The following is a 12,938-nucleotide window of genomic DNA, read 5'->3' as shown; positions in this document are numbered from 1 at the left end:
GTATAGTATTTTAGGAAATCCCTTCTTAAGTACCATAAACAACAACAGCAAAAAAACTGTCCACACAGTTGTTTTACTATTGTATTTTACTAATTATATTCTATCTCATGATAAATCTCTGAGGTTGTGTAAATGTTCTTGGATATCTGAATAATTTTACAATCATGTAATTGTGTTTTACTTAGGTAATTTCAAACCTGATCATATTATTTTACCCAGAGTTATCAGGACCCTTAAGTTATACTTTACAGTATGAGTACTGTATTGGGAAATTTTGCCTCTGAAATTTATTAATTAAGGAGCTTTTAAATCTTGGTAAATTAATTCCTGTACTTGAACTAGAGCTTTCCTCTTATTGGCAATATTTAATCTTTCATTCTTATACAAAATTAAGTTGCAAACAGTACATTTAATACATTTTAAGAGTTTCTCAGGGTTTTGCTAGAGCATGAATAGATCTAATACTTAGTCTTGGATTGTTTTCCTATCTGGACATCTTGGTTTAACTAAAATTGGTAATATCTCTAGGCTGAAGACATTCAGGCAGTAATTAGTAAAAAGTAGTATCTCTTTCTGTCTCCATAGAGAGTTTTTGCTAACTTGAAATTTTCATTTGATAAAAGTCTTATAAATTAAATGTGATAAAATGACAAAGCAAGCTAATAATAATAATAGTACTTATGTGGCACTTGTTATGTGCCAGGCACAATGCTAAGAGCTTTACATTTAATCCTCACAAAAATTTTATGAGTAGTACTGTTGTTATCTCCACTTTACAGATTTTTGAGGCTCAGAGGGGTTTAAGAACTTTCTCAGGGTCATCTGGTAAGTGGCAGAGCCTGGAGTTGAATCTAGGTAATCTGGCTCCAGAGTCTATGCTCTTCACCTCTCCACTCTCTTATTATTGTCAGGAAAAAATATGTTGAATGTGTAGAACTGATTTTTTTAAACTTTAAATATCAACTAAATAATGGTATTTTCAGTTAATATTTAAAGGTTTGATTTTACATTTTTTATGTGTGTGTCCTTTTCAATTTGTCTCCCAGTCTAACTGCCAGCAGTTCCTGAACACAGTTTGGTTTGGACAGTTGTCAGGTTATCGATGTAAGCCTACTTGTAAGAAGAAAATGACTGTTTTGACAGTTGGCATGTTTTGGCCAATTTTGTCACTTTGTTATTTGATAGCTCCCAAATCTCAACTTGGCAGAATCATTCATACACATTTTATGAAATTTATTATTCATGGAGCATCATATTTCACATTCCTCCTGTAATTAAACTTATACTCTCTTGTCTACAATGAGGATAAGAAAAACACAATGGGATCAGCCCTTGAAAGAATAGACTATCTTCTTGGATTTTTGTAAGTGTTATGTAAGTTTAAAGTAGTCTATCTTTATTTAACCCATTAATTCTCCCTTTTTGGTAGCATTATGAATATCTGAGTTTAATTTGTAATTATACACAGTTTACACAACAAGAATTTGAACTTTTCCATGATCGTTGAGGACATTTTGTAAAGATATATGTTCCTGAATTTGATAAGGAAGTAGAACTCATTTAATATTGCATATATGTCTAGACATTATAAATTCTTTATTTTCAGAATGAATTTTTTCATGATTTTTAAAACAGAAAAACACATTTTACTGAATGCTTTTTTGATATAAAGGCATGAGTATTTTCACATGCATTTTGAAACTTGATACATTTTATACTCCAGTGCATTTTGTCTGTCTGTTTGTTTTGTATGCTGTATGGCAGGATCACATTTCATTACTTTTTCCCATGTGTGTATCCAGTTATTGCAGCACCATTTTTTTAAGTTTTGCTTGTTTGTTTTTGGGGGGAAGTATGTGGTCTGGGAATCAAACCCGGGTGTCCTGCATGGGCAGGTGAGAATTGTAGTGAACTACCCTTGAACCCCTGCAGTTCATTTTTTAAAAAATTTTTTATTAATTAAAAAAAAACAATTACAGGAAAGAAACACAAACATTCTTAGTATATGCTCATTCCAGTCTACATTTATAATCAGTAATTCACAATATCGTCACATAGTTGCATATTCATCATTATGATCATTTCTTAGAACATTTGAATCAATTCAGAAAAAGAAAAAGACAACAGAAAAATAAAATGAAAACAGAAAAAAGCAAAATTTTACATGCTATACCTCATACCCCTTCCTTTCATTGATCACTAGCATTTCAAACTAAATTTATTTTAACATTCATTCCCCCGTTATTTATTTTTTTCCATATGTTCTAATTGTCTGTTGACAAGGTAGATAAAAAGAGCATCCAACACAAGGTATTCACAATCACACAGTCACATTGTGAAAGCTATATCATTATACAATCATCACCAAGAAACGTGGCTACTGGAACACAGCTCTACATTTTCAGGCAGTTCCCTCCAGCCTCTCCATTACATCTTGGATAACAAGGTGATATCTACTTAATGTGTAAGAATAACCTCCAGGATAACCTCTCGACTCTGTTTGGAATCTCTCAGCCATTGACACTTTGTCTCATTTCACTCTTCCCCCTTTTGGTCATGAAGGTTTTCTCAATCCCTTGATGCTGGTCTCAGCTCATTCTAGAGTTTTTCTCAATCCCTTGATGCTGAGTCTCAGCTCATTCTGGGATTTCTGTCCCACATTGCCAAGAAGGTTCACATCCCTGGGAGTCATGTCCCACATAGACAGGGGGAGGGTGGCAAGTTTGCTTGTTGTGTTGGCTGGAGGGAGAGTTCACATCTGAGCAACAAAAGAGGCTCTCTTGGGGGTGACTCTTAGGCCTAATTTTAAGTAGGCTTGACCTATCCTTTGTGGGGTTAAGTTTCATATGAACCAACCCCAAGACTGGGGCCTCAGCCTTTAGCTTTGGTTGTCCACACTGCTTGTGAGAGTATCACGAATTCAACTTGGGGAGGTTCAGTTTTCCCCTGTTCTCACCATTGCAAAAGACTTTGCAAATACTTTTCTACTCACTGATCAAATCACTCTGGGATTCATCGGGACATCACTCTGGACAAACCAACAAGCTCTCATGTCCTACCCAAGGTTCCTTGTACTTATGTTGTTCAACTATCTACATAAGTTACATTAGGAGATGCACTAGTCAAAATATAAATTTTGCACCAAATAAATATTTTTTGCTTTAGTCTCACACACAGGATGAAATTTTAAAATATTAATTACCATCTGTTTTCAGCACCCTGTAGTAATGACATTCCTTTATTCTGCCTCATTCAAAAATGTTTTTTAAATTTGTACATTTAGTCACTATCATTATACACTCTAGGCATTCCTAGATTATACCATCTCAATTTTTATCATCTATCTTTCTTTGTGATTGCATTTATGCCCCCAGCCCTCCTCCCTCTATCATCCTCACACTCAGCTTCATTCAGTGTTTTAACATACTTGTATTACAATTAGGTAGTATTTTGCTGTCCATTTCTGAGTTTTTATGTTCAGTCCTGTTGCACAATCTGTACCCCTTCAGCTCCAATTACCCAATATTGTACCCTATTTCTATCTCCTGATGGTCTCTGTTACCAGTGAAATGTTCCAAGTTTATTCACTAATGTCAGTTCATATCAGTGAGGCCATACAGTATTTGTCCTTTTGTTTCTGGCTAATCACGCTCAGCATAATGTCCTTAAGGTCCATCCATGTTGTTACATACTTCATAACTTTATTCTGTCTTACAGCTGCATAATATTCCATCAGATGTATATGCAGCAGTTTGTTTAGCCACTTCTCTGTTGATGGACATTTTGGCTGTTTCCATCTCTTGGTAATTGTAAATAATGCTGCTATAAACATTGGTGTGCAAATGTCTGTTTGTGTCCTTGCCCTCATGTCCTTTGAGTAGAGACAGACAGCATATAGATAGATCCTGTTTTTTAATCCATTCTGCCAGTCTATGTCTTTTGATTGGGGAGTTTAATCCATTAATATTTAGTGTTATTACTGCATGGATAGTACTTTCTTCTACTATTTGGCCTTCTGGATTTTATATGTCATATCTAATTTTCCTTCTTTTTACCTTTACTCATTGTCTTTCTTTCTACACTCTCCTCCACACCTCTCTCTTCTGTCTTTTATATCTGTCTCTAGTGCTCCCTTTAGTATTTCTTGCAGACCTGGTCTCTTAGTCACAAATTCTCTCAGTGATTTTTTGTGTGAAAATGTTTTAATTTCTCCCTCATTTTTGAAGGACAGTTTTGCTGGATATAGGATTCATGGTTGGCAGTTTTTCTCTTTTAATAATTTAAATATATCATCCCACTGTCTTCTCACCTCCATGGTTTCTGCTGAGAGATCTACACATAGAGTTATTGGGATTCCCTTGTACATGATGGATTGCTTTTCTCTTGCTGCTTTCAAGATCCTCTCTTTCTCTTTGACCTCTGACATTCTGACTAGTAAATGTCTTGGAATATGTCTATTTGGATCTATTCTCTTTGGGGTATGCTGCACTTCTTGGATCTGTAATTTTAAGTCTTTCATAAGAGTTGGGAAATTTTAAGTGATAATTTCCTCCATTAGTTTTTCTCCTCCTTTTCCCTTCTCTTCTCCTTCTGGGACACCCACAACACATATATTTGTACGCTTCATATTGTCTTTCAATTCCCTGAGTCCCTGCTCATATTTTTCCATTTTTTTCCTTATATTTTCTTTTATTTGCCAGATTTCAGATGTTCCGTCCTCTAGTTCACTAATAGTATGTTCTGTCTTTTGAAATCTACCATTGTAGTTTTCCATTGTTTTTTTCATCTCTTCTACCATGCCTTTCATTCCCATAAGTTCTGTGATTTGTTTTTTCAGACTTTTGATTTCTTCTTTTTGTTCATTCCTTGCCTTCTTTATATCCTCCCTTAATTCATTGATTTGGTTTTTGATGAGATTTTCCATGTGTGTTTGTATATTCTAAATTAATTGTTTCAGCTCCTGTATCTCATTTGAATTGTTGATTTGTTCCTTTGACTGGGCCATATCTTCAATTTTCCTAGTGTGATTTGTTATTTTTTGCTGGTATTTAGGCATTAATTACCTTAATTAGTTTATTCTGGAGATTACTTTCACTTCTTTTCCCTAGGGTTTTCTTGCTGGATGAATTTGTTGTCTATCTGTTCTTTGATATTCAGTTCAGTTTTATCTGGACCTCTAGCTTAAGTTTTGTTTAACAGAGGAGAATTTTTCAGTTCTTGTTTTCTTGTTTCTTGCCCTGCTTGTATGGTGTCTTTTCCCCCCACCCTTATGAGGGTCTACTTAGGTATTATAGACCCCAGCCGGATTTTCCCAGACCAAACTGGCCTCCTATCAGGAGGAAAGAGTCACCTGCATTAGTTTTTCCTGAGGGTGAGACTCAGCAAGTTGAAAGACTTTCCTGTGAAGTTTCTGGGCTCTGTTTTTCTTATCCTTCCCAGTATGTGGCACTTGTCTGCCTGCAGGTCCTACCAGCATAAGATGATGTGTTACCTTTAACTTTGGCAGACTCTCCCTGCTGGGGGCATGGTGGAGACAGAGGAGAGGTTGTAGGCTGGTTTTAATGGCTTCAAATTACCAAGCCCTGGTGTCTGAATTCCTTGAGAGAGGGATTCTACCTGAGTTGAGCTTCACTCCTCCCCTGGGGAAGGCATTTGCTCCAGACAAGCCCTCAAACCAGCTTGTTTCTGCCTAAGCCTGGGGGTAGTTGCAACCTGAGGAGCCCTGCTGCTGTGTCCGAAGACATTCAAGCCTTTGTAGAAACACAGCCACAAAAACCTCTGGTTCCTTATTTTTCCTTTTTCCATTAGCCCTGCCCCCTTGGCACTGGGGCAAAAATGAGCGACCTCTGCTTTGACCAGGTTCACCTGAGCTGGGGGCCTATTTTTAGTAGTCAGAATTTGTTAATTAATTTCACAATTGGCATTTGGTTGGGCTCAGCCCTTGCTGCAGGTAAAACCTCTTTCCTTTCCCCTCTGTGAAGCAGCCTGTGAGGGAGGGGTGCTGGCAACCATGGCTTGGGGAACTTATGGTTCCAGGGGGGCTCGCAACCTGTCTAGCTGGTCCAGACTGGGGTAGGCTGTGTGTCCGGTCACTGACATGGCCCCAGGAGCTGTTCTGTACTGTTTCTTGTTATTTAGTAGTTGTTATGGAGGACAAACTAAAATGCACACATTGTTAAGCCACCATCTTAGCCTGGAAGTCCATCCAGTGTGTTTTAAAAGTTAACTATTCTTTTTCATTTTACCATTAGTTTTCTTTTTAAGAACAGATGAGTGTTTGTATTTACATCTTACTTTATATCTGTTGTAGAAATTTAGATTTAATAGACCTCTGGTGACCCATTCCATAATTTAGTCCTTTGTAATGATAACCAGGTCTCTTTAGAAATTACAGGGGTTTTAAAATTTGAGATATTTCATTTTATGAAAATGGTTTTTATTAAAACATTTTGATATATAATAAAACTTTTAAAAGACCCACAGTTTTTATTCCATTTGCCTTTTTTCTGGGGGCAGCTGGAAGGAAATCACATTTTCTATTGATCTTTCACTATCTCCTTTATTTCCCTATGGATCATCTTCAGCCTTTCTATCAAGTGTTTGCTACAGAATAAAAGCATATTGAGATTTAGTTTTTTTCTATGCTATAGAGCACTGATTTTACTTGTTAAATTGCATTTATATTTTGATCAATAAGTTTTCTATTGCTTTATTTATTAAATAATTTGAGAAGAAATGATGTATAGTTTTCACTTTTGGTTTTCCTTCAGCTATAAAAATAATTTCAGATTTTGGGAGTTTTATTTTTATTTAGAAAGAATTCATTTTAAGTAACTCAATTTCAACCAGAATTTTACTTTAGCAGTAATTAATCCATGATATGTTAATGTTAAAAATTAAATAGAGTAAAAATATGTCTGAAAAAGTGAATTAAATAATTCCTTCATGTTAATATTTCCATGATTCCTGAATTTCTGTTATCTTCCTTATAAATTGATATTAATTTAAGAAATAATTTATGCTTTATGATATATACTTCTATATTACATTGCTCTAGATCTTTCCAATATGAAATTTGCTTGTATGTTATTTGAATAGATAAAAAACATAACCTTGTTATAATGATTTTTTGGCACTGACCTTAACTTCATCCTATTTTTGCTGTTCTCTTTTCCCTTTTGTCTGATTTCATCACTGATTTGATTAGAAAAATCTTATTGTAGATACTCAGTTTTATATGATTTGAGAGAAAGAATTCTCAAAGAAATACTTTTGCCCTCTATTGGTTTAAATTATTTCTATAAGATTATTATATATACATTAGCCTTATAGAAAAGAAATTTTATACCTTTAATCTGTGAAATATTGCTTCTTTGTTTTATCAATAAAATTCAGTTTATTCAAGTCTGTGTAAAAATTAAATAAGTTTAGGAGTGCATGGGTTGTTCAGTGCTTAGAATGCCCACCTTTCATGCGGGAGTCCTGGGTTCAATTCCCGAACCATGCACTCAAAAAAAAATTAAATAAGTTCATATTTTTTAGCAGTGAATATAAACTCACTGAACTCAGAGCCATACCACTGTTTGGATACCATAAGTATTGTTACAGTCACTGAGTTTCATAAAAACAGTACAACTATGGCCACTTACTTTAAGCATGATGGCTCTTTCAGTAACATTTTTATGTACACAGACACATGTACATGCACACATATAATTGATTTTCTAACCATTTTCTGCCTTTCTAGAAGAATGCATATCAATTTAAAATAATGAAATTCATGGAAATATTTTACTTTTCTCAGCATGGCTTCTGCTTTGAAATAACCAGATCTAAAATAAACCTTCCCAGAGATGTCTTCTAAGGTTGTTATATAGTTAGATCACTCTGGCCTTCAATAAATGTATACATCTAAACCTGCTTTCAGTGAGCATGAAGGATAATTTAGCTGTGTATCTAAACTCACATATTGAAAACCTTTTCCCTCATGATGAACAGTTTTTGTGTATTTGCTTTCCTGTTTATTCTCCTTATACCTCCAGAAAAAGAAAGGTTAAGTTTTTAAAAGCAAGGTATTAAAAAAGGAAACAGAGTGGGTCACAGTGGCTCAACAGGCAAGAATGCTTGCCTGCCATGCCACAGGACCCAGGTTTGATTCCTGGTGCCTGCCCATGTGAAAAAAAAGGAAACAATGTATTGATGAATGCACAAAATCTTAATGGTATCCATTTATTTAATCTTTTGCTGTTAGAAGACAATAAGCCAGGTTTTATAAAAATGTATTTTAAAAAATGTTGAGCACCTACTTTACTAAGCACAGGCACTGAAGATTCAGTGGTGAGTAAAAACTGATAATGGGCCACCCCCACCCACACTCATGAAGTTTGTGGTCTAAGGTGGAAACCCATTAACTTGAGAATTACACAGAAAAATGAAAAATCACAGATCAATTAAGTGCTAGGAGAGAAAGTATACTCTCAGGGTGTTTCACCTAGTCCAGGGAGTTTGGAAAAGCTATCTTGAGGAAGTGATGAATGAGCCAAGATCTAAAAGATGAATAAGAATCAACTAGTAAAATTGAGAGAAAAGTATTCTAGATAGAGGTAAGAGCACATAGAAAGGCTTAGAGGCAAGAGGGAGCATATTACAAAGAAGAGAGTAGATAAAGGCTAATGTTATTGGAGCAAGGAAAACAAGGGGGACAAGATTCAGGGTGAAGCTGTAGAAATGTATGTGGTGGTGCCAGACCATGCATAGGCTTATCAGCTGTGTTGGGTAATTGTGACTTTAAGCTAAGAAAAGTGGAAGACCATTCAAGTTTCTAAGTTGGGGAGTATGGTGATCAGATTTGCCTTCTGGCCACAGTGTGGAGAATGAGTACTGGGGGGAGTTGTGGGGGAGGGGATAGGGCTGTGGCAAGGGTAGATGAAGGGAGACAAAAAAAAAAAGCCTGGTACAATAAGCCAGATGAAAGCAGATGGTATCTTGAACTTAAAGTTATTATCACAGAGAAAGAGAAAAGGGAAGAGATTCGAAAGATGTTTATAAGGTAAAGTCCATAGGACATGGAAATACATAGTATTTAGAAGGTGAGGGAGAAGGAAGTAAAAAGCAATAGGTAATTTGGAAGAGTACTAGGTTTGGAGATTTGTAGAGGAAGGGTAGATCTTAGAGTGTGATTTTGGATATGTTGAGTTTGAAAAGCCTTTGGGATAGCCAAGAGAGATGTCAAGCAGACAGTTAGATATTATAGTCTGGACCTCAAGAGGAAATCTAAACTTGACACAAATTTGTTAAAAATCTGTGAATGCTGTATGAAACTATGGGCATGCATGAGACACTGAAGGAGAAAGAATAAAATGAAAAGAAGAAAGGATCTGGGATGAAGCCTTGGGGATTCCAGACATGGCTGGAATTGCTGCTTATTAATTTATTTACTAATTCTCAAATAGAAAAACAAAACCCTAAAATATAGTATGTTGTTTATATAGTAATTTCACTGCTTAAATAGTTAAAAAAATTTTATTTTGCTCTAATTCAGAAATATGAAGGCCATGGCATCCATTAGCTTCATTTTGGTGGGAACCGTGCAGGGGACAGGAACGACCTGATTAGGCCTCACTACTCTTCACGCATCTGCCCGTTTTGATTAAAATTCTTCTCCAAGTCAGTGTTGTGACTTATTATTAAGAGTTCTCTTTAGGCATAAAATTGCATTTTAGAGAATTAAAACATTTCTGTGAGCTTCTTTCTTGGCTTAGTGTTTTAATTTTAAAAGGAATGTGTCTAAAATTTAAATATAAATGTCTTGTAAATAAGGATTTGTATACTGTTTCATGTCAGGGTCCAGGATTAGATAGTTTGAGTTCTTGAAGACAGTGTGAACATGGAGGACTTAATATGTTTCTGCTCCTCAGCTCCTCATCCTGGGTAAAGAGTGATTATGATATATATCCAGAAAGCTTTCATCTCCTCTGCTTCTCCAAACAAAAGAGAGCAGTGTTTGTGTTAATACAATGTTACCTACGGGACTATTTAGTTAACATTTTTAGACATTTTTATTTATTCATTTTGAATAGAAGCCCGTTCAAGTGGAAAATTTTTTAGTGTTTCCTTGTCAGATCTGCAAATATTTTTAAATGTTTTTTCATGCATAAGATATGGGTACTGTATAATTAAGATGTTGTGAATACAGATTTTTGAGAATGTTTCATATCTTTCACAAGAGAATTATTCTGCCTATTGGTAATCCAGAGAATTATTCTATTAAGCTTAAATTGATCTCCAACCATGTGTAATGTTGCTGCATTCTGTTTAGTTGTTTTTGCTACTATATATTCTCCTTTAAAATGTCTTAATGAAGAAATGTATCATTACGTTATCTTGGATTATACTACTGCTCACTGGTATTCATAGCCATCTGTAATTATAGAGGAATTTATGGCAAAATAAGGAAGATTTTTGTTGTGTTTGTTTGGTTTTTAATTTGTGTGTTTTTATTCATTTAATTAATTTTGTTGAGCACCCATTATGATTCAGACACTATCAGGACATTTTAAACAAAGTAATAAAAGAAAGATTCTTAACTTTGAAGAGCTGCTTCCCCAAAGTCAACACATGATAGTCAAGTAAAATAGGTATTATAAGTAAATTATATTCATCACTGGAAAGTGATAAATATTATGGTAAAAAAATGAAAGGCAGAATTAGAGAGATTGAGAGTCAGGATCATATGGTTTGGAATTTTTAATAGTAGGATTAGGGTAGGGGAGGGAATTAGTCAAATGGATATCTGGGTGAAGCACTTCCAGCCTGAGGCAAGAGCCATATGAAAGTGTGAGTTGTGTATTCAAACAACCGCAAGGCAGCAAGGAGGCCAGTGTGACTAGAATCGTGTTAGGAGATATGATAGAAGATGTGAGAGAGGGTACCATGTAGGGTCTTGTAAGCCATTGTGAGTACTTTGGCTTTGACTGAGTAAAATGGAACACTAAAGCAAGTTCAGTGCCTTTTGTGCACAATCACAGCAGTGGTCTTGGGTTCTCTTTGACATCACGCTTATAGGACACAATAGACTAAAACCTGGCACTAGTTTTACTTTGCTCTATAGAAGGATACAAGATGGAAACACAGCATGCCAGCATGCCAGCTTCAAATCCAGCTCTATTGGGAGTCCTCACAAAAGTCCAGGTGCTGCACTATACGTACAGTCTGAGTGAAGAGAAGCAGCACATGGAGAAGCTGAGGCCTGTGTTTCTCAACATGTTTTTATACAGTCCTGGGTATACCTTCAGGGCCTATGAGACTGTTTATGGTACTTCCAGTCCAGATGCAGTTTACCAGTAGTGGTGGCTTTTACACATTGCTGAACACAGACAACCTTTGTTTTTTTTTTTTTAACATAATATGTTTCCAAGGAACCATTTTAGTAGAAGATAACATGAGGATATGTTCTCATGGAGAAAAGGTTCAGGAGCACTAGTGCTATTAACCTTTTCTCCTTAATAAGCTACTATGGGCTGCAGGGTTTTGAGGAGAGAAATAAAACATACTGACTTTGATTTTACAAATATCACTCTGTTTGCTCTTTTGAGGACAGATTTTAGGAACATAAGGATCAAAACAGAGAGGTCAGTTAGCTGTTTCAGTAATCAGGGCAAGAGAGGATGCTGACTTGAAATTGGAGTGGTGGTGGAAAGGCTTATATTCTAATTGTATTTCAAAGATAGAAGCCAACATTAAGTTGAGAGATGAGGAGTTCAGTTTGGACATGTGGAGATAGAGAGTAGCCAAATGCCTATACAACTTGAGTTTAGGTGTTGGTTTAGAGATATAAATTATTATATAAATGTGGATTGAGTTCATAGATATAAATTTGAGAGACTTTACCATTTGGATGGTATTTCAGGCCAGGAGACTAGATGGCATCACTAAGGAAATGAGTATATATAGAGAAAAACAGGACTGACCTTGGGTGTGTGTGTGTGTGCGCATGTGTTAATGCATCAATTTGTTTTCTTAGGCTTGTTTAACATCACTTAAAATACCTCTCTGGGAAAGACATTGTCATATGAAATTTGAGGTTATTTTCTTTCAGATTTTGTTGTTGTTGTTATTGTTTTGAATGAGGCTATGGCTGGCCCAAGTCTTATTTATTTAGTACTTTGAATCCTAAAGTATTTTTTAGTTTTTTATTGAATTAAGAATGTATCTGGCCTAACAACCAGAGCAGTGACAGTAGCAACCCCCAGAATGGCAAAAGCCCGACAATCAAAGAAGCCCTAGCCAGGTTTGATGAGAAAACTGGTCAGAAGCTATCCAAAGCCAAAGAGATAGGCTTTATGCCCAGACTCCCCCCCATAGAAAAGATGGATGCATCCTGGTCTATACATGCTACCTGTGAGAAGCTTTCACTGTCTACAAACTGCATTGAAAAAGATTGCCAACCTGAATGGCTTCAAAAACTTGAGGATTTTTCTTTAGGAAGAAACAACATAACTTAAATGACCTGGAAGTAGTAGGGGACACATTAGAAGAGTTGTGGATCTCCTACAATTTTATTGAGAAGTTGAAAGGGATCCGTGTAGTGAAGAAATTTAAGGTTCTTTACATGTCCAAATAACCTAGTGAAAGATTGGGCTGAACTTGTAAAGCTGGCAGAACTGCCATGCCTGGAGAATCTGGTGTTTGTAGGCAATCCCTTGGAAGACAAATACTCTTCTGAGGGGAGCTGGATCAAAGAGGCAAGCAAGAGAATACCCACACTGAAAAAGCTGGATGGCACCACATTAATTAAAGAAGATGACACAGAAGAAAACTAACTTCATGTTTTCCACATTATGTTAACATGTAAATGTTATAAGAGCAATAGGTAAGTTTTGTCTGTTTTTAAAATTCTGTACAGTTAAAAGGTTCTTAAGAAAAATAAATATCTCTTA

At 35.7% G+C, this 12,938-nt stretch overlaps 1 protein-coding gene and 1 pseudogene across 3 annotated transcripts in view; both read left to right on the top strand.

The window, feature by feature from the left end:
- LOC143686150 (cytosolic carboxypeptidase 1-like) overlaps positions 1–12,938 on the top strand; it is a 108,633-nt gene that overhangs the window by 71,082 nt on the left and 24,613 nt on the right. The gene's annotated exons all lie outside the window — the stretch shown is intronic.
- Positions 12,369–12,821, top strand: LOC143686149 (dynein axonemal light chain 1 pseudogene; annotated as a pseudogene).

This window comes from Tamandua tetradactyla, chromosome 6, assembly GCF_023851605.1.
Source record: "Tamandua tetradactyla isolate mTamTet1 chromosome 6, mTamTet1.pri, whole genome shotgun sequence".
Lineage (NCBI taxonomy): Eukaryota > Metazoa > Chordata > Mammalia > Pilosa > Myrmecophagidae > Tamandua > Tamandua tetradactyla.
The sequence above is the reverse complement of the archived record's forward strand: the minus strand, read 5'-3'. Positions and strand labels throughout refer to the sequence as shown.